Genomic DNA, 20,801 nt, shown 5'->3' on the forward strand with positions numbered 1-20,801 from the left:
AACAGACCCCAGAGAGGGTGCGTGGGGGCAGCTAGGACCAGGGGAGGGAGAGGCAGAGGGTCTCAAGAGTGGGATGAAAGAGAACGGGGAGGGACAAGGCCTCGGAGGTGGGAGATGGAGCCTGCCTGGCCAAGGGGGCTAGAGGGCGGGCTCTGGGGAGGATCCAGCGCCTGCAGGGCTGATGGTCAGCTTTGGACCCCACCCCGCCCAGTGCTCTCTGGGCCCAAACCTGGGGGCCACCTCGACTTCTTCCTCCCCTTCCCCACCTGCATTGGGTTAACCGGGCCTTAATCCCAGCCTCCGTCTCCTCTCGGATTCCTGCAAGAGCTAGAGAAAGGCGTGGGTTCACACATTCACTCCCTGGCCGGTTCTCCACCGACCGCACCCTGAAGTCCGCGGCTCCAAGTACCATCCATACGTTGATGACTCTCAGCTACAAATCCAGCCCAGACACCTCCAGGGCCGCCCCCCCAAACCTCGTGCTTTTTATGTAAATGGCACCACTCAGCTGCTCCAGCTAACATGGGCGGCACCTTCACTGAGCTCTCTCCTTTGTTTCCTACGTCCGATGCTGCGGCCTGAGCAGTTGACTTTACCTTAAAAACCCATCTCGAATCTGATTCCATGCAGGTGGTTCCCTGGGGGCCAAGCCACGCCCCCTTCACCTGGGCCACTGCCACAGCCTCCTCATTGGCCTCCCTGCCTCCGTTGTGAGGCCCAGCCCCTCTCTATGCTGCAGCCGAAGGGACCTTGGGGGCCCTCATCTGTTTAAATCATCTCGCTGCCTCCTTCGCCCAGTCATGCCCCTGGGCCTTTGCACCTGCTCTTCTCTCTGCTGGGGGTTTCCCATTGAACTTCCATTTCTCCCCTTTATCTCCCCTAAAAGAATCCTTTTTAGGTGCAGGAAAGCTTTCCCCACCTGGGTCCATAGCGAGGGATACGGCCCCGCCCCCTGCAAATCTGGATCGGGTTGAGCCAATCATGGTGGCCCTCACGCCCCTTGCCAGTGATTGGTTTAGGCATGGCCATGTCACCCACTTCCTACCAAGAGGAGGAAACCTGTCTGTGGGCATGGGCTTGGGGAAGGGTCTCCTGTGTTCTCCTGGGTGGCATGGTTATTTTTCACCAGCCGTGACTTCCTCCTCTGTGAGCAAAGCTGACACACTAGGAGGGCCAAGTGGAAAGAGAACAAAGCCTGTGGTTGAAGACACGGTGGAGCTGAGGCTCACACTGGGCCTGGATCTGCCTGCCTCTGCCTTCTCATGTGAGATGATGCCTCTTTAGCTTGACCTTGCTTGCGCAAGGATTTCGTGTTGCTTGCAGCCATAGGCAGGTGTACGCCATCAAGATGTAACTCCTGCTCCTGGAAGCTGTGGTAGATTTGGGCTCAAATTTGTCACAAGAGTGACAAAGCCTCCTCTAGGGCCGATGCAGCCGTGGGCCACAGGAATAGAAACATAGGGTCCAGGCCGGGGGAGGTGAGGGTTCCATGCTCTTCCTCCTGCCCAGACCCCACCTGGAGAAGATCTGGTCAATTCCAAGATGGAGGTTGACCTGACAGCATCCATCTAACTGACAACAATACCATTTGGAAGGGTTTGGAAATCCTATCACACAAGGGACTTTTGCAGGGGTTTTAAGCCTGGCAAAGAGGAGGCTCAGGGAAGGCCTCATTAATCTCTTCGAAATGGGGGGGGGGGGGCGCTGCTGAATGGAGGAGAGACCAGCCATGTTTGTGTTGGCTACGGAGGACGAAGAGGAAGTGACAGTGCAAAGCAGTTTGCTAACAATTTCAGGCAAACGCAAACTTGGCTGGGCAGCATCCTCACCTGGGGAACTTGGTTAAAAGCCACAAGGTCCAGTCCCTGTCTTTCAATGAGCCTCTGTGTTCCTAGCACCCCCGAGGCTTGTGTTGGCTAGCTCCACGCCAAGCCTGGGTGACCCCTGCGTTAGGGGAAGGAAGCCACCATTCATGCGGTGTCTAAGATAAGTCAGGTGCTGAGCTGAGCCCTTCACTGTGTCTCCTGTTTGACTTTGACCCAAATCCTTAGAGCCAAGGATGGCTGTTACAGTAGTGAGAGCCCTATAAGAAGCATCACTTGAAATAAGAGGAACCAGTGCAACAGAAAAAAGAGTGTGAAAAGAAAAGAAAAGAAAAAAGAGAGTGTGAAAAGACAATTCTTGGGTGAAAAAATAAAAATGGCCCAGAAACCCTTGCAAAATACTCGTCCAGCATGGCAGAGATCACAGGCTGTCCTCCCATATCTACTTTCCCTTCTTCCATAGGAGCAGAAACTTTGATTTTTGGCTGGGCACACTGTCATCTGAATAAAGACATTGCCCAGCCTCCCATCTAGGTGAGGTCATGTGCCCCTATTCGGGCCAATGAAAAGTAGCAGATTCCAGGGATCTTCCTAAAGCTGGCAGGTACTTCGTGTCTCTTTTTTCTTTGTCCCTCTTTCTTCCTGTGGCTGGAAGATAGGACGTGATGGTTGGGGCTCCAGCAGCCATCCTGGACTGTGAGGACATCTTGGGACCAGAGATGACACACAGCAAAGGAACAAGAAAAGGAGCCTGAGTGATGGACACCACGGGGTACAGCTGCCCTGCCAGCTCTCAATTACAAAGCTCAAGATTTTACTTGAGCAAGAAATGTCTGATTTAGGTCTCTGTTATTTGCACCCACGCTTAATCCTAACTGATAAAATGACAGTAAAGAAATGCAAAATGAGACAATGAAGTGTCACTTTTCACTTACGAGATTGGTAAGAATTAAAAGGTTATTACGTCATTAGCAGCAGTGCAGCCCTGTGGTTAATGTCCCCCTGGCGCTGGACTCCTGCCTCGGACTCAACAGCTGTGGAACCTGGATGATATTACATAACCTCTGGGCCTCAGGCCTTTTTGAGTGTTTCCTTGCCTGAAAAAAAAAAAAAAAAAAGATGGTGAAAAACAGTACTAGTCTGTGGAATCATCATGAGAAATTCTTAGCAAAGTGCTTGAGGAGTTCCCGTCGTGGCACAGTGGTTAAGGAATTCGACCAGGAACCATGAGGTTTCAGGTTCGATCCCTGGCCTTGCTCAGTGGGTTAAGGATCCAGCGTTGCCGTGAGCTGTGGTGTAGGTCGCAGATGTGGCGGCTCGGAGCCTGAGTTGCTGTGGCTGTGGTGTAGGCTGGTGGCTACAATTCCGGTTAGACCCCTAGCCTGGGAACCTCCATATGCCGCTGGAGCGGCCCAAGAAAAGGCAAAAAGACAAAAAAAAAAAAAAAAAAAAAGGCCTTGATACAGAGCCTCACTCAAGTGCCTGCCATTACTGTTGCCACTTAGTGGTCACATGTGCCATCGACTTGGGCAGAGGGAGTGTGACATGGAGACAGCCATTCCAGAGGGCTCTTGGTTGCATCTATTAAAACTTTAAAAGGACGCACAAGACTCTAATGTGTCCCCTCTTCATGGAGCAGTTGTTACCTCTGGGACCCTGAGATCCCTGAAGCCAGACTTGTTCCAGATTTTAGGAAGGTAATTTGGTGCCGGTGGCACATTCGGTGTCCCTCCCCTGCAGGGCCTGGGGGTGTCCCACGCTGGGTCTTCAGCCCACTTCTAACGTGGGCATCATGCAGCCAGATCCCGCCTTGCTGTGGCTGTGGTGTAGGCTGGCAGCTACAGGTCCTGATTCTCCTCCTGGCCTGGGAACCTCCATATGCCACGGGTGCGGCCCTAAAAAGACAGAAGACCGAAAAAATTGAAAAATTAAGAAACTAAAATAAATAAAATGTCCTTATGGTTTAAATATTTTGAGTTGCTGCTTCCTTAGTTATTTGCAGCCAAACATCTTAACTCATTCAACACATAGTAAATAGTGTTAGTAGTATTACATATCACGTGGGCTCAGATTTCTGCGCAGGAAATCAGTCATTCATGTCGCCAGCAACTGGAACAGGCATTTTCTCCCACCAGATATTGAGTCCCACCTCAAGTGCAGCTGGGAAGTTTGGGGAAGGGACAGCTCCTTGGGACAAGCTCAGCTAACAGGGCCCAGGGGGCAGGTGGGTGAGTGTCCAGCAGCCTCCATCCTTGAGGCGAGCTCTCTGGGCAGCTCACAAGGTCCCAGAGGACTTGAGCATCCCCATCCCTGCCCCACTGCCCTCCGCAGTGACCTTGACAAAGATGCTTGATTTGGTTTCTCCCTGTCCCAGGCTCCCTTGCCCCAGTCCCCTCCTCCTGCTTCCTGGCACCACCTTCTAAATAAACCCCCAGCATCCAAGTCCTATCTCTGTCTCTTGCTTTGGCTTTGCTTTGTCCAGCCCAGGACAACCTTCTAAAAAATCCCACTAAGGAGTTCCCACTGTGGCTCAGTGGAAACGAACCTGGCTACGACCGGTGAGGATTCAGGTTTGATCCCTGGCCTCCGTCAGGGGGTTAAGGATCCATCGTTGCCATGAGCAGTGGTGTAGGTTGCAGATGAGGCTTGGATCTGGCGTTGCTGTGGCCGTGGCGTAGGCCAGCAGCTCCAGACCCGATTTGACCCCTAGCCTGGGAACCTCCACGTGCTGTGAGTGCGTCCCTAAAAACAAAACAAAACAAACGTATTTCTTCAGCAAGATGCATTTATAGTCACACACTAAATAAGATAAACGAAGACAACTACATAACCTCACAACGGTTTGGGTCAGGTTTGCTGCCATACAGATAAAGTTTTAATGGCTCGGATAAAGGACTGGTCTATATTTACCTGGTCCACAGACGTGCCCCCTCATGCTTGGTTCAGTCATTGTGAGTGGAGAACATTCTGGTGCCATGGGCTGTCCCAGAAGGCCTCGAGGACTGCCGAGGACACAGCAGTGACCAGGATCTCGAGGGCCCCTCCCTCGAGGAACTGACATCCAAGCAGGAGGAGACGCTGGGTAAATATAGGTAAGTAAACAAGGTGATTCGGCCTCTGGCAACATCAGAGAAGGACACCCCAAGGTGGCCACATGCACGAGGTGCTCAGGAGAGGCCCATCTGCAGAGAAGCAGGAACAGGGACCCAACAAGGAGAAGGAGCCCAGGACATATGATCCAGGCACAGGGAAGAGCAGATGCAAAGGCCCTGAGGCAGGGTGGGGTTGGACCTGTTTGAGAAAGAACAAAGAAGCCACAGGTAGGTATACGATCTGGCTGGCAGGGAGATGGAACGGGCTAGTTCTAAGAACAGAGGGACGTACTAGGGGGCTCTAGGCAGGGAGCAGCATGCTCTGACTTGAAAGAGCCCCCTGCATGCTGCTGGCGGAGGGGCAGATGGGGTGGGGGTGGGGATGGCAATATTAGTGGCAACAGGGCAACTTCAGAATCAGCAGAATGGTGTCTGCTGCCCACCTGCACCCCTACCCCCGCTTTTCCTAACTATCCATGCCCGTCCCTCCTTCCCCTCCCTCCAAACCTTGCTTCAGGGAATCAGCAGCAGCTGGAGCCACCACCACCACTGGTGCTCTTGATTGGTCTAATGGTGACCACACCCTCTGCCAGTGATAGGTCAAGAGTGGGCGTGTGAATAATTCCAGCCAATGAAACATCAGGGAAAGCTGCAGGTACTCATTTGGGGAGGCCCAGTACCCAGTTGGCTTGGGGGTGACATCTGCATCACCAATGAGGTGGGGGCGAGCAAGAAGGAGGGAAGAGGCAGCTTCCCGCATCCAGGAACCCAAAGCTCACTCCTCACTTTCTGCTGCACAGAAATGGCAGATGTGCTTGTGATCATGCGAGACAGAGCAGGGGTTTCTGTTACTTGCAGCAGGAAACCCCAGAAGGACAAGCAACATGTCCATCAGAAGGAAAGGCCTGACAAATCTGGGCATGTCTGTTCTGTGGAATACAGCAGAACCATTGTAAAGAAGAGGAGGAGGGAGCCTTCTGTCCCCACAGGGAACCAGCCACAGGAGATACTTCTGGTTCTTAACCATGCATGATTTAGTTCCCAGGTGGGTTGCCAGATTAAGCCCATAAAAATGCAGGGTGCCCAGTTAAAGTTGAATCTCAGATAAACAACTGACAATTTTTTACATTTTAAAAAATTATAGGGAGTTCCCGTCGTGGCTCAGCAGAAGTGAATCTGACTAGTATCCATAAGGATGCAGGTTTGATCCCTGGCCTCATTTGGTGGGTTAAGGATTTGGTATTGCCGTGCACTGTGGTGTAGGTTGCAGACACGGGGCTCAGATCCCGCGTTGCTGTGGCTGTGGTGTTGGCTAACAGCAGCAGCTCCGATTCGACCCTTAGCCTGGGAACTTCCAGGTGCGGCCCTTAAAAAAAAAGCTAGAAAAAATTATAGTCGATTTACAATGTTGTGCCAATTTCTGCAGCACAGCAAAGTGACCCAGTCATAACAGATAATAATTTAAGTTAAAAAAAAAAAAAAAGTGGGAGTTCCCGTTGTGGCTAGCATCCATGATGACCCAGGTGTGATCCCTGGCCTCACTCAGTGGGTTAAGGATCCATCGTTGCCATGAGCTGTGGTGGCAGATGTGGCTCGAATCTGGCATTGCTGTGGCTGTGGTGTAGGCTGGCGGCTACAGCTACGATTTGACCCCTAACCTGGGAACCTCCATGTACCATGGGTGCAGCCCTAGAAAAGCAAAAAAAAAAAAAAAAAAAGTGCATATTAACTGGATGTACTGTATTTTATCTGGCAACCTTAGTCTCAGGGGATCTTTGGCAATGTCTGGGGACACTTCTGATTATTATGACTTGGGGGGGCACGAGTGGGTATAGAGGCCAGAGATGATACTACACATCCACAAGGCACCGGACAGCTCCCCAGCAAAACATGATCCAGCCTAAACTGTCCATGGTGCCAAAACTTAGGACCCCTGGAATAAAATGAAAACCAACAACCCAGTAAGATACGGTAGAATCTCATTTGTGTGTGTGTGTGTGTGTGTGTGTGGTTTTTTTAAAATTCAACTAAGATATACAATTGCATAAAAACTATGGAGGTCACACTCCAAGGTCACGTGGGGTAGGGAGTGAATTTCTTCTAAATCCTTCTGCAGGGTTTTAGTATTTTTAAGTGACTATATTTTAATTTAATCATAAAGACCATATCCATGTGAACACGCAAAGTGAACAGATCAAAATGATGGCCTTTTCGCAAAGCGAATACACCCCTGACACGCAGACCCCAGGTGAAGACGCAGGATGTGACCAGCATTCCACGAGGCCCCTCGTGTCCCCTCTCCATCTCTCCCTGCCCTGCAAGGATAATGGTGCTCCTGGCTGCGAAGCTGTTTTGAACTTCATGTAAAAGGAATCCCGCAGTATCGAGTGTGTTTTCATACATTCATGCATATCTGGCTTCTTTCCCTCATCTCATTATGCGAGATTCATGTTATTGAGTGTAACGGTAGTTTGTTCCCCTTGCTGTGAAATAGACTACAATTGCTTTACTGTTTTGTTTTGTTTTGTCTTTTTAGGGCCACACCTGAGGCGTCTGGAAGTTCCCAGACGAGGGGTTGAATCAAAGCTGCAGCTGCCAGCCTACACCACAGCCACAGCCGCTCAGGATCCGAGCCATGTCTGCAAACTATTCTGCAGCTCACGGCAGTGCCAGGTCCTTAACCCACTGAGTGGGGCCAGGGATTGAACCCTCGTCCTCATGGGTATTAGTTGGGTTTGTTCCCGCTGAGCCACAGTGGGAGCGCCGTATCCACTCTACTGTTGATGGACACTTGGGTGGGTTCCAAGCTGGCTCTGTGATGACTGAAGCTGTTAGAATGTTCTTTCACGCTTCTCTCTGTGGCATCTGTACTCCCTCCTGGTGGGTGTATACCTGAGACTAGATCATTCTGCCACAGGGCGTGTGTATGCATGGTTTTGCGAGATGGGACCTAAGAGCTTCCAAAGTGCTTGTGCCAATTTACACATCCGTCCCCCAACTGTATATGAAAGCGCTGGTGGTGCCGCATCCTCGCCAACTCTTGATGGGCTCTCCCGATTTGATTTCAGTCCCTCTGGTGGATGTGTAAATTGGGAATCACTGTGAGTTTAATTTGCATTTCCTTGAGTAGAGCAAGTTGAGCGCTCCTTTGCAGCTTTCTGGAGCGTCTGGATAGCCCCTTTTGTGAAATGCCTATTCCCACCTTTTGTCCATTTTTCCATTAGGTTATTGCCTTTTCTCTCACTGATTTGGAATGGAGTCTTATTTGCAAAATACCTTTTCCCACTGAGTGGCTTGCCTTTTCCTCTACTCGCAGTGCTGCATCCTTCTCTGGACATGGCTCAGGCTCAGGTAATAGAAGCGAGGCTTTTGTAGAGTGGCTCAAGGCTGAGAAGGGAACAGACATTCTCATTATATAATAAGGAACAGGATAAAGAACTCCCTTAGCCGGAGGTTAGTGTTCTCAGCGTGAAAGGTCTGGTCGTGTTTTATAAGGGCCACTATTGGACTAGACCGCGTCAGGGCTCTGCTCCTCCCTCCCCTTGAGAACCTCGGTGCCCCCCCCCCTCCCCGAGCTTCCCCACCGGAGCAGTCGCAGAACTGGAGAAAGCCGAGAAGGACCTGACAGCCCATGCTGAAGGCTGGATGCAAGAGGAGGCAGGACTTTGGTGGAAAGAGAGAATGAAGAAGAACCAAGGTAGAGTTCCCGTTGTGGCTCAGTGGTTAAAGAATCCGACTAGGAACCATGAGGTTGTGGGTTCGATCCCTGGCCTTGCTCAGTGGGTTAAGGATCCGGCATTGCCGTGAGTTGTGGTGTAGGTTGAAGACGTGGCTTGGATCTAGTGTTGCTGTGGCTCTGGCGTAGGCCGGTGGCTACAGCTCTGATTCGACCCCTAGCCTGGGAACCTCCATATGCTGCAGGTGTGGCCCTGAAAAGACAAAAAAATTAAAAAAAAAAAGAACAAAGGTATGGAGTTCCTGCTGTGATGCAACAGGATTGGCAGCATCTCTGGAGCACTGGGATGCAGGTTCGATCCTTGGCCAGGCACAGTGGGTTAAAGGATCCGGCCTTGCTGCAGGTGCAGTGTAGGTAGAAACTCCACTCAGATCTGATCCCTGGCCCCAGAACTTCCATATGCCTTGGGGCAGCCAAAAAAGAACAAAAAGAAAAAAGAACCAAGGCATAGAGTGGAGGCCAAAGAATGTGGGGAGATGGTTGGGAAAGTGCTTCCTGCTCTCTCAGATGGAGCAAGTTCAATGACCTCATCCTGTGGACACTATTCACCAGAACCACGTCTCTCCACACTGCCACCGTGTCTGTGCCATCAGTGTCACTTGCTTGCATCACTGCAACATCCCTTTACCTGGCCTCCCAGTTTCTGTTCTTGCTACCCTACCCTCGACAACCCATTCTGTGCTGGCAGCCAGCGTATGGAGATGCGTTAAAATGAACAATAAAGCTTGTGCTTGGAGTTCCCGTCGTGGCGCAGTGGTTAACGAATCCGACTAGGAACCATGAGGTTGCGGGTTCGGTCCCTGCCCTTGCTCAGTGGGTTAACGATCCGGCGTTGCCGTGAGCTGTGGTGTAGGTTGCAGACACGGCTCGGATCCAGCGTTGCTGTGGCTCTGGCGTAGGCCAGTGGCTACAGCTCTGATTCGACCCCTAGCCTGGGAACCTCCATATGCCGCGGGAGCGGCCCAAAGAAATAGCAAAAAGACAAAAAAAAAAAAAAAAAAAAAAAAAAAAAAAAAAAAAAAAAAAGCTTGTGCTTAAAATCTCCAGTGACAGTGGTTGCTCTTCACATGCATCGCCAGCAACGTCCAGGATCCACCAGGCAAGCTGCTATCCGGCTTGGACAGCATCCCCTACCCGTTCTGCTCCAGCCACGCCGGCCCCCTGTCCTCAGATGTGCTCCAGCCTCAGGGAAACGGCGCTTGTGTTCCCTCCATGTAGAATGATATGCCCCAAACCCTGTCGTGTGGGCTTCTTGTCAGTGTCATCTCCCCCAAGGGGTCTTCCCACAGCCCTTGAATCTGGCCCTGTCCCAAGTCATTGTCCCCTCCCTCTTTGTGTGTGTGGTTTTTTTTCCTTTTTTTTTTTTTTTTTTTTTTTTTGGTCTTTTTGCCTTTTCTAGGGCCACTCCCTCGGCGTATGGAGGCTCCCAGGCTAGGGGTCTAATCGGAGCTGCAGCTACCAGCCTACACCACAGCCACAGCAACACGGGATCCGAGCCGCATCTGCAACTTACACCACAGCTCATGGCAACACCGGATCCTTAACCTACTGAGCAAGGCCAGGGATCGAACCTGCATCCTCAAGGAGACTCTGTTGGGTTTGTAACCCACCGAACCACAATGGGAACTCCCCCCCCCAACAATTTTATTTCTGTCATAATGCTGGTTAGCTGTAGACTGTGAAACAAGAGGACTTGCTGTCGGCATCCTTGCTGTGTCCCCCAGCGTGGCCTGGCGCACAGTAGGTACTTGATGATGACTCTGCCCTGAAGGCAGCTGGAGTCCGAGCTGACAGGAGGTCCCCTGGGATCCCGCGTAGGCTCTACCAGCTGAGGGAACGTGCGTGTGTGGAGAATGCGAAGAGGCTACTGGTTGGCATTTCTTATTACCTGGTCATTAAAAATCGTTACAAATGTGGAATTCCTGCCATAGCGCAATGGGATCGGCTGTGTCTCTGCAGCACTGAGGATGCAGGTTCGACCCCCGGCCCGGCACAGTGGGTTAAAGGTCCGGCGCTGCCGTAGCCATGGCATAGGTCACACCTGCGGCTTGAATCTGATCCCTGGCATAGGAACTGCATATGCCTTGAGGCAGGCAAAAAAAAAAAAAAAAAAAAAATTTACAAAATAATATGAATTGTGAAAGAAAACCCTTGAGCTGGGTGAATCAGCAATGTTCTTACAAGGTCTGAGGGACTGAACTGAACTTGACCCTGGAAACCAGGGTCGGCTTCGGATGAGAGCAGGTGGGGGGAGCAGGGCACAGTCTGCTCAGGGGCCAGATGGGAGCAAAATGAGTGAGGCGACCCCAGAGACAGAGGGAGTGAGAGGGTCTAGGAGGAACTGGAACTCTGGGCCTGGCCCCAGACCATCCGGGGTAAAAACCAACACAAAACAATGAGGCTGGCCACCAGAGCAAGTACGGAGCCTGCTGCTTCTGATGAAATATTGAAAGGTCCCGTCGTGGCTCAGTGGTTAACGAATCTAAGAACCATGAGGTTGTGGGCTCAATCCCTGGCCTCGCTCAGTAGGTTAAGGATCTGGTGTTGCCGTGAGCTGAGGTGTAGGTCTCAGAAACCGCTTGAATCCCGCATTGCTGTGGCTCTGGCGTAGGCCGGTGGCTACAGCTCTGATTGGACCCCTAGCCTGGGAACCTCCATGTGCCATGGGCCTAGAAAAAGGCCAAAAGACAAACAAAACAAAACAAAACAAAACAAAAAAACCCTGTAAAGTCTGGAAGCCACAGAGCCTGAGCCCAAAGGGTTCCAAGGTGGAACATCATTTTACAGATGGGAAAACTGAGGCCCAGAGGGGAAGACGGGCCAGGAGTGGTCTCTGGACTGCCAGTCCGGTGCTTTTTCTTCCAGCCTTGAATCCTGTTGAGAGGTGGAGATGGGGAGGGGTGAGGGGTGGCGATTGCTCCCATTTGAGGAAGTGCCTGGAGCAGTGGGGTTGGGGGGGGGGCACCCTCAGGCCCAGCCCTGCCTGGGAGAGGTGAGGGCAGAGGAGGAGGGCAGGGCTGGGGGCATTAGGATTCCAGGCAGCTCCCGACACCCAATTTTCCAGCTGGGTGCCCCGGTCTGCTCTCTGAGCATCCTGCCAGAGCCAGTCTAATTGACAGCAGAAAGGAGGCTGCTGGGGAGTGGGGGTGGAGTGGGGGTGGGTGGGGGGAGGAGAAGGACAGCGGGGGAGGGGGGAGGTGATGGGAGAGGAGCCGGAGGAGAGGAGCTGGCGGGGGAGAGGTGGGAAGAGGGTAGGAGGGAGGAGGCAGAGGAGGCAGCTGACTGCTTGGGGTAGAGCTGACTGGGAGGTTTGCAGGATGCTACAGCTGGAAGGGGGCTGAGATGTGCCACCCCCTGGTTTCAGAGAGGAGGAAAAGGCTCAGAGAGAGGAAGCCACTTACCTGGGGTGGCACAGCCAACGCAAAGCAGAAGCAGGATAAGCAGAGCCTGGGTTTCCTGCCTCTCAGGCTGCGGGAGGGAGAGAGGATCCGGAGAGGGGTTGGAGGGGCGCTCCTGGGGCGACTGGAGGTGCAAGGAGACTGGAAGGTCCAGTGACCCCCACCCCCCGCCCCTGATCATGGTTCATGGCGTGGAAAAGTGTTTGGTTGCAAGTTGCGCTCCCTGCTGCCCGTCCCCTGCTCCCCGCAGGTCCCCCAGGCCCTCTCCACTGATGGCAGGAGTGGCGCTGAATAGGGATAATTGGCATTTCTGACACTGGGTAGATGGCTGGGGTGGGCGCCAGAGCCGCCACCCTCCGTCCCCCATGGCGCTGATTGGAGTAATTAGCGCTAATGACAGGATTAGGGGCTCTGTTATCACACTCGGCTCAGCCCCTGCTGGGGTGCCATCCAGGGAGAGCGGGAGGCAGGGTGGGGAGGCGGGTGGCAGATGGGCCTGGGGCGAGGCCTGAGGTGGGATGGGGGTGGGGGGGAGCAGAAGGGAGGGGCGGGGCGGGGCAGCCCCCCAGCCCTCCAAGGGAAACTGGATCTGCTTCCAAATGCTCCCCAGCAACCGCTGGGTCGGTCATGGGCGTTTACGCAGCTACTTGGCTCAGTGTCCATGCCCCCCCTCCATCCCCACCCCCTGGGTGAGGCACCAGTGCTCTTGGCAGCCACCTGAAGCTCACTGAGTGCAGACTCGAGCTTGGAGGGCAATTCTTCAGGCCACAGATTCAGGTGGAGTTTACAGGAACTAAACAATTTTTTTTTTTTTTTCCTTTTTAGGGTTGCATCTGCCCTAAAAGGGCATGGAAGTTCCCAGGCCAGGGGTCCAATTGGAGCCGCAGCTGCCACACCAGATCTGAGCTGCGTCCTCGACCTACGCCACAGCTCACAGCAAAGCCAGATCTTTAACCCAGTGAGTGAGGTAGGGATCAAACCTGCGTCCTCGGGGATATTATTTGTGTTCTTAACCCACTGAGCCACAATGGGAACTCCTAAATTTCATCTTTTTCTGCCCAGTCCCTCCTGCTTTTTACTTGTTTCTGCTACTTGGCCCCTTATAGACAAACTCAGCCCAGATAGGGATTTCATGGTGTGAGCTGATTGGCATCCCCCTGGCAGGGTGAGGTTGGCACTGCCAGGCCCTCTCTGGTCCCAGGCAGCCCTCCCTGTCCCACGCCAGGAGCACCTGTGGCTGGCTGCCCCCCGTGGCAGAGCTGGGGTCTCTCTTTCTCACTCCCTTGGATCCCAGAACCCACAGGGGCTTCCCCCCCACAGAGGAGGAGGTCCATGCAGGGGGGTCCCCTAGCCGAGACTTACCCTGAGCCATGCTGGGAGTCAGGTGGGTGAGTCCAAGATGGAGTTGAGGCTAGAGGTGGGGGTGGGTGGGGCCCCTGGGAGGCTTCACAGGAACCTCCAAGCATCCTTGAGCAGAAGTAGGCCGGTCCGTCAAACTGGGGCAGGTGCAGGGAATCTGGGCCGGCGGCCTGGCTGGTCCCTGGGGCTATGCCTCGTGCACTGGCACCTCTCTGCTGCCCGCCCTGGCTGGGGAATCCAGGGCCACCTGTCCAGCCCCTGCTCAGTCCCTGCCTATCACAAGCACACACATGTCCCCTGGCTCCATCATGAAGTAACTGAGGCCCAAAAAGGCAAAACCGCCCATCTCTGACCCCACAAGTTCTGGGTGGTGGGGCTGGGGATCTGTGCCCAGGCCTTCTTGATACTAGAGCTTGGCCTTTTCCAGGGCGTCACACTGCTGTGGGGAAGCCGGAAACCCAGGACCACCCATGGAGGCACCAGCCCAGCCGAGGCCTATGCCTGGCACATAGTAGGTGCTCCACAGATATCTGGGGACCGGCTGATGGTGTAAAGCACTCAGCGTGTAGTAAACGCTCAACAAACCTAAAAGGAAGCAAGCCAGTGGGCAAGGGTGCAAGAGGGGTAGACACGGCGGCCATCGGGAGCAGGGGACCCCTACTGGGCGGACAGATCACCCCCAATCATCACGGCTCACCTCATATCCCACCACCGTGAGCACCTGGGATCGCCCTGAGCCCCGGCCTCACCTCCCGCAGGCCTCACCTCTCTGCATCCTCTCCCACCAGCCCCTGCCTTGGACGGCATGCAGATGGGTGGCACCTGGGAGCTGCAGTCAGAGGGAGGGTGTCCCCTCGGGGCAGCCTGTCCTCAAGGAGAGAGGCCCAGACCCTCCGCAGGGTGTTGGGAAGCTGGAGGCCTAAGGCTCCTAAGGCCCAGGGCCAGGCCTCCCGCTCTGGCGCTTGCTGTCCCCTGCAGTGCAGGATTGGATTGACAGCCCCGGGACTTCCCAGGAAGGCCACCCCCTCTTCAGCCAGAGTCCTTGTGCTCACCCCAGCTTCGTGCTTCCTCCCCTCCCTCCTCAAAAGAGGACCCCAGGTCCATCAGCCCCACCCCGCCTTCTCTGCCCACTGCCACCCCGTAGGGGATAGGCCCTGGTTGCCTCCTTCCCCAGCCTGAAGGCCATATGCTTCACACCTGCACACGTGGCCTGGAGGTTTCTGTCCTTGGCCCGTGGGCCTGGCAGGGGAGGGTCACCTCTGCAGGTCCTCAGAGGCTGACAGCAGCCAGAAGAGGAGAGGGTTTAGGGTCCCAGGGAAGAGACCCAAGACCCTAGGTGGGAGAAGCCCTGGAGGCCAGAAGCCAGCTCAGCAGAAGGGGGCCCTCAAGCTCCATGGGAGATGGGAGAGCAGGTGGGGGTGCCCCCGAGTCCCGGAGGTACAGACCCAGTGGTTGTAGGCTGGGATATTGTAAAGGGAGTTTGAATACCAGAGACCAGGTGGAATTTAGGGCCTCTTCTGGCCCCAGATTTAAGGAATGGGGGGTTCCCAGCCTTGGAGTATCAGATATGATGCTTTTCCAGGGGAATCTGCATCTGCAGAGAGAAACCTGTGCAAAAGAATGGGTTGATAAGGGTAGGTTGGAGGCCCAGTGACTAGCCTCTATGTGTGTGTGTATGTGTGTGCCTATGCACACTCGTATGCGTGTGGTGTGTGTGACCGTGTGTGTGGTTTGTGTGCCTGCTGTGTGTGCTGGCGTGCACGAGTGTGCGTCGGGTGGCGTGCCCTCCCCTGCACACCTGTTTGCTGCTGTCACGGAGACAGAGGCACACAAGCCCTGCAGTCTCCGGCTGAGAGCAGAGGAATTCTTTATTTCCGTGGCCTTCCATGGTGATTAAGTCTCCAAACTTCTCCTCCACCATCATGTCTGCAAAATGAAAAAACCCAATTGTATCTCCAAGCAGCTTGGAAATCGATTTCTTTCAAAATGAACTTTTGGAGCAGGGATTCTAAAGAGAAACGAGAGGAAGGTGGGAGTCAGAGCAGCTATTGGGCCTCCGAGCACCGGGGCAGGGGTGGGGAGGGGGGGTGCGGAGGGCGGGGCACTCGGGACCCCTGGCTGGGTGGCTTTTTTTCTTCCCAGCCAGACAATCTCAGCTCCCCCCTGCCCCTCAGTCCCCACCCCTCACGAGCAGTCTGGGGTGGAAGGCCGTGGGATGAGTCTGCCTCACGCACCTGCTGGGGTCTTCGGGGTGGCAAGAGGTCTCAGCAGGAAACCCAGGAATAACAGTGGCCGCCACGTTTTCATTTAATCCTCACATCCATTCTGGGTCCAGATTATCATTATTATTCCATTTGAATGATAAATAAACTGTGGCGCAGAGAGGCTAGTGGGGTTTGGGGAGGGGGTCCTGGGGAGGATGTGGGGCAGAACAGACGGGAATTGCTGAGCACCGCACCTGGGATCAGAGAGTCACAAGGAGTCCGCTTCGTGGCGCAGTGGTTAACGAATCCGACTAGGAACCATGAGGATGCGGGTTCGATCCCTGGCCTTGCTCAGTGGGTTAAGGATCCGGTGTTGCCGTGAGCTGTGGTGTAGGTTGCAGATGCAGCTTGGATCCCGTGTTGCTGTGGCTGTGGTGTAGGCTGGCGGCTACAGCTCCAATTGGACCCCTAGCCTGGGAACCTCCATATGCCGCGGGAGTGGCCCTAGAAAAGGCAAAAGACCAAAAAAAAAAAAAAAAAAACCAAAAAACACCAAAAAACAGAGTCACAGCCAAGTCCAGGGTTGGCCTTTCATGGGGGTGGGGCGGGGAGCGGGAGAGGTGTGCACTTCAGGGTTTGCTGAGCTCTGTGTGCCCCTGGCATTTGCACAATTTACACCCCCCCACACACACACAGACACACAAACTCAAGCTCGGAGAGGAGGAGCAGCTTGCCTGAGGTTGTATTGCCTGAGGTCATAGAGAGAGCCCAGTCCATCCCAGGTCCAAAGCCTGTACACCACCCAGGGTCACCAGGGAGAGCAGGTGGGGAGGGCTTCCTGGAGGAAGCGGCTTATGAGGATGATGGGGAAGGAGCAGCAGAGACGGTGTTCCCAGCAGAGGAAATCCACAGTGACCGGCAAATAGGGTGGGAAAAGTGCGGATGGCAGGAAGAGACTCACAGTCCCAAGGGGACACAGTCAGGGGACTGGCCCACACATCACAACCCCTGAGTGCTGAGGTGGAGGGAGGCCCAGAGAACAGCAGACCAGACCCTGGGGAGATGCGCCCGGGCCAGCTCCTGATGTGTGTGTCTGTGGCATTTTATGCCTCTGTGTGTGTGATGATGGTGGTAGGTTATGGACAAGGTACAGCCAGCCCAGGGCAGGAAGGTGTCTGTCACTTGGTGTCCTGTAGGGAGAGAGTGGTGGACCGTGGTGGCCAGGCCGTGGGAAGGGTGGTGGCCAGTGTCACTGCAGTGTAGGGTCCCTGTGTGGCTCTCAGAGCCCCTGTGCGTCTGGTAGACAGGTGGGCAGGAGGGGCGAGCGGTACTCAGCCCCCCATTTACCCTCCCCCACTGCTCTGCCCCCCCCCTTTGGGGGATTCCAAAGGATCCAGACGCCTCTGGAAATGAGGGATGGGATAGCTCTGGGCAGGAGGGTTGGGGCGATCTGGGGGAGTCTGGAGAGGACTGAGGGTTGGACGAGATGGAGAAGGATGGAGTTTGGGGCCCGCAGGGGCCTGGGGGTGTGCAGGGGCTGATGGGGGGCGGAAGAGAGTGGGGCGCTGGAGGTGGAGGTAGGAGGCTGAGTGGAGGGGGCCATGGAGCGTTCTGGGCCCAGATGAAAAGTGCCCACGAGGCTGTTCTCTGCCACGCCCCCTCCCTCGCTGGCTGGCAGCTGGGGTTTTGATCATTTTCACAGCAAGCGAGCAGGGACCACTGGGGAGGGGGCCAGGCGGGCTGGGCTGGCAGCTGCGCGTGCGGGGCGGGAAGCCCGCCGAGGTGGAGGTGGAGGAGGCAGGAAACACACACACATGCACACACACACATGGTGGAGCCGTGTGGGGGCTGAGAGACAGACAGAAATCTCAGACTGGAGGCGGCCCGGTGGGGGAGAGGCAGGCTCTGGCTGGCTGGGCACCTCCTCTGCCGGGCGCCCGTCTGCCAGTCCGCGCAGCAGACCCAGAAATGGGCTGATGGGATGCTCAGTCTCCCTGGGGTAACTGAGGCTCAGGGAAGGCCACCCTCCGGTCCAGGCAGAGCTGGGATTGCGGAGCCCAGGGTTTGGTGGGAGGGAGAGTGAAGGGAGAGGGTGTGTGTGTGTGTGTGTGTGTGGTCTAGACTTTTGCCTGGAGCCCCACCACGAGGGATTCCTGGACAGAGGATGGAGGCGGGAGCCCTTGGTGCTAGTTTGCACACTGCCAGGGCCACACTGGGGTTCCTTGCAGGCAGGTGCCTGCCCTCTGTGGGGCTCGGCCTCCCTGTCTGTGAAATGGAAGAGGCCTTGGGACCGGACCATGTGCCATATTTCTTTCAGCTTTTGCGACTTGAACCCCACCAGACTCACCTTGGCAGCATTAACGGGATGCTGAGTGGGCATCGCTAAGCTCCCGAACCCGGAACTGTCCCTTCGCTGCTGTGGGACCTTGGGCAACTCTCTCAAGCTTTCTGTGCCTCGGTTTCCCTTGGCCGCAGCGGGGAGGGGCTTGAAAGGGACCTGTCTGCCCAACTAGACAGGCACAGCCAGGCACAGAGGGATGAATGAGACCCCCTTTGCCTCTCCTCTCCCCCCCTTCTCCTCCCCTGCCTCCCCACCCCTCCCCTCTTCACCCCTCACTCCCCAGCTCTCGAAGCCTCTGCAGGGGCCCAAGGCTGGCTCTAATGAAAGGTTCATTTTCCTTTCATTGTGCAGGTGACAGATTCTGCCGCCAATAATCACTTGTGAGAAATCAACAGTGAAGCCCAGCGGCTCCCAGGCCCCCGGAGAAATTGGAGTGGATTTCCGAAGGAGCAGAGTGGAAAAAACCCAGGGGTGGCCATGGGATCTGGGGGTAGCGGGCCGGGGAGGGGCAGTCACACTCGACTGTGTGCCCAGGGGCCCCGCCTCCTTATCACCGCTGCCGGGGACTTGGCACAGGCAGGTCCCATCTTGCAGGAATGGCCCAAGTAAACTAGGCGGGGGCGCTCTGAGGATGTGGGGGAGGCAGCTCTGGCTACAATGGAGGCGGGGAGGGAGGCTGGGGGAGGGGACCCCATTATCTCAGGGATCCCCACAGGGTGACACAGGTGGTAAATGGCTAAGTCTAACTTTGAGCCCAGATCTGTCTGAAAATAGGGCCCTGGCAGGAAGAGGATGCCAGCAGTAATCTTTCTGGGGTGGGGGTGTTCCCCTAAAGGGAATCAGAGCCCCTTGTTCTGAGGGAGGGGCTCTGCCCTCACTGGTCTATTTTTTTTTTTTTTTTTTTTGTCTTTTTAGGGCTGTACTTGCGGTATATGGAAGTTCTCAGACTGGGGTTAAATCGGAGCTGTAGCTGCCGGCCTACACCACAGCCACGGCAATGTTAGATCTGAGCCACATCTGGGACCCACATCACAGCTCACGGCAGCCCTGGATCCACTGAGTAAGGGCAGGGATCGAACCTGAATCTTCATCGATACTAGTCAGGTTCTTAACCCGCTGAGCCACAAGGGGAACTCCCTCACTGGCCGGTTTTACAGAGGAGGAAACCAAGGTTCAGAATCGCTAAGGGTTAGAGGTCACCAAAGAAACCAGTATTTCAGTCTTTCCAGTCTTCCTGGCCCAGCGCTTGGCGCCGAGTAGGTGCTTAATGAATGGATAAGAGTCAGGATTTGCACACCCTCTCTGGACTCCAGAATCAGTGCTCTCCAGATGGTACCGGAGTGCTTTCTCCGAGTGGGGCCGTTTTTAGATAACACGAAAACCCCAGAAATAGAACCATCTGGGAAATATTCAGCCGTCTTGGAAACATGGCCCAGAGAGGGAAAGTGACTCACCCAAGGCCACACAGAAGCAGAGCAGGGACCAAGGGCTAGGTCTTCAGCCTTTTCCTCCCCACTCTGGGCCCAGGCTGGCCAGTGAGCACCCTGGATTCAGCCCTGGGCTGGGCAGGAAGGGTAGGCAGTACCCAGCTGTAGTGAGTACCCCCTGGCTCTGAAGTTGGCCAGGAGAGCCCTGGATGGGGGTGGGGGGTGGGGGGAGGGCAGGTGCCATGGCCACCAGCCACAGTGATGGGTGGCAGTTTACAAAGTGGACAGCTGTGGTGGGAGCAGTGCGGAGTCCCCTTCAGCCTCTGGGGCCCCCCAAGTGAGAGCCCTCGGAGGCAGGCCTGGCCACCTCAAGGCCTCTACCTCCACTCAGCCCCTTGTTGCCATTTATCAGCTGCCCCCATGGCTGTTGGTGAGAATAGTGGTTTCTCTGCTCACCATCCTTCTTGCTCGCTCCTTCCCTCTATCTCCCCATTTCTCTTTCTCCCCCCTTGGCGCCCTCTCTCCATCCCTCGCCTCCATCCCCCACCCCATGCCCCCCTCCATCCCTCTCTCCATCTGTCCTTATCCCTCTAAGACTTCAGCTTCAGCCGCGTGATTTTCAAGTCCCAGCTCTACGACTCTGTGGAGCCTGGCCCATCCGTCTACCACCAGCCCGGGCCTCACTCTTCTCATCTGCGCAATGGTTTTAATCCCCTGGTGCCGTGTCTCCAGGCTTAGTGTGTCTCCAAGGGGGTCCCTGAGCTTCCAGCAGGTGCTCGCTCCTCAGTAGCCGCCAGACGGTTGATGCGGATTGTGATCCAATTCGTTGGACTCTAAGCGCCTCACCGCCTACCTGCCACCTGACACCCGCCTTGCGTCTCTCCATCACAGTCGGGGAGGCTGGGCAAGCGCCCGGCTCCCTGCTCTTTCTCTTCTGGAGCCTCCCGGGAGGTTAATAGCAGCTTCTCACCCGGATGCCTGGCTTTTTTCGGAGTCTCCTCTGCCTCTTTCTTCTCTGAGGATGTTCTTAGAGTGGCTGCTGCGGAAGAGAAGGAGGGGACACTGGGGAGGCATTTGCTGACTAAGGGGGACCACTTAAGGATGGGAGGGAGGCCTGGTCTGGGCAGGATGTGGGCCAAACAGTGCCTGTTTCCAAAACAGCTCCGAGGTGCTAGGCTGGGTTTAAATACAGCAGAAGGGGAGTTCCCGTTGTGGCGCAGTGGTTAATGAACCCGACGAGTATCCCTGAGGATATGGGTTCCATCCCAGGCCTTGTTCAGTGGGTTAAGGATCTGGTGTTGCCATGAGCTGTGGTGTAGGTCACAGAGGCGGCTGGGATCCTGCGTGGCTGTGGCTGTGGCTCAGGCTGGCAGCTGCAGCTCTGATTGGACCCCTAGCCTGGGAACTGCCATACGCCATGG

Source organism: Sus scrofa, chromosome 5 (genome assembly GCF_054392235.1).
Source record: "Sus scrofa isolate SSC_HxYL_T2T_F1_AM1 chromosome 5, Sscrofa_HxYL_maternal_Yorkshire_Landrace_v2.0, whole genome shotgun sequence".
NCBI lineage: Eukaryota > Metazoa > Chordata > Mammalia > Artiodactyla > Suidae > Sus > Sus scrofa.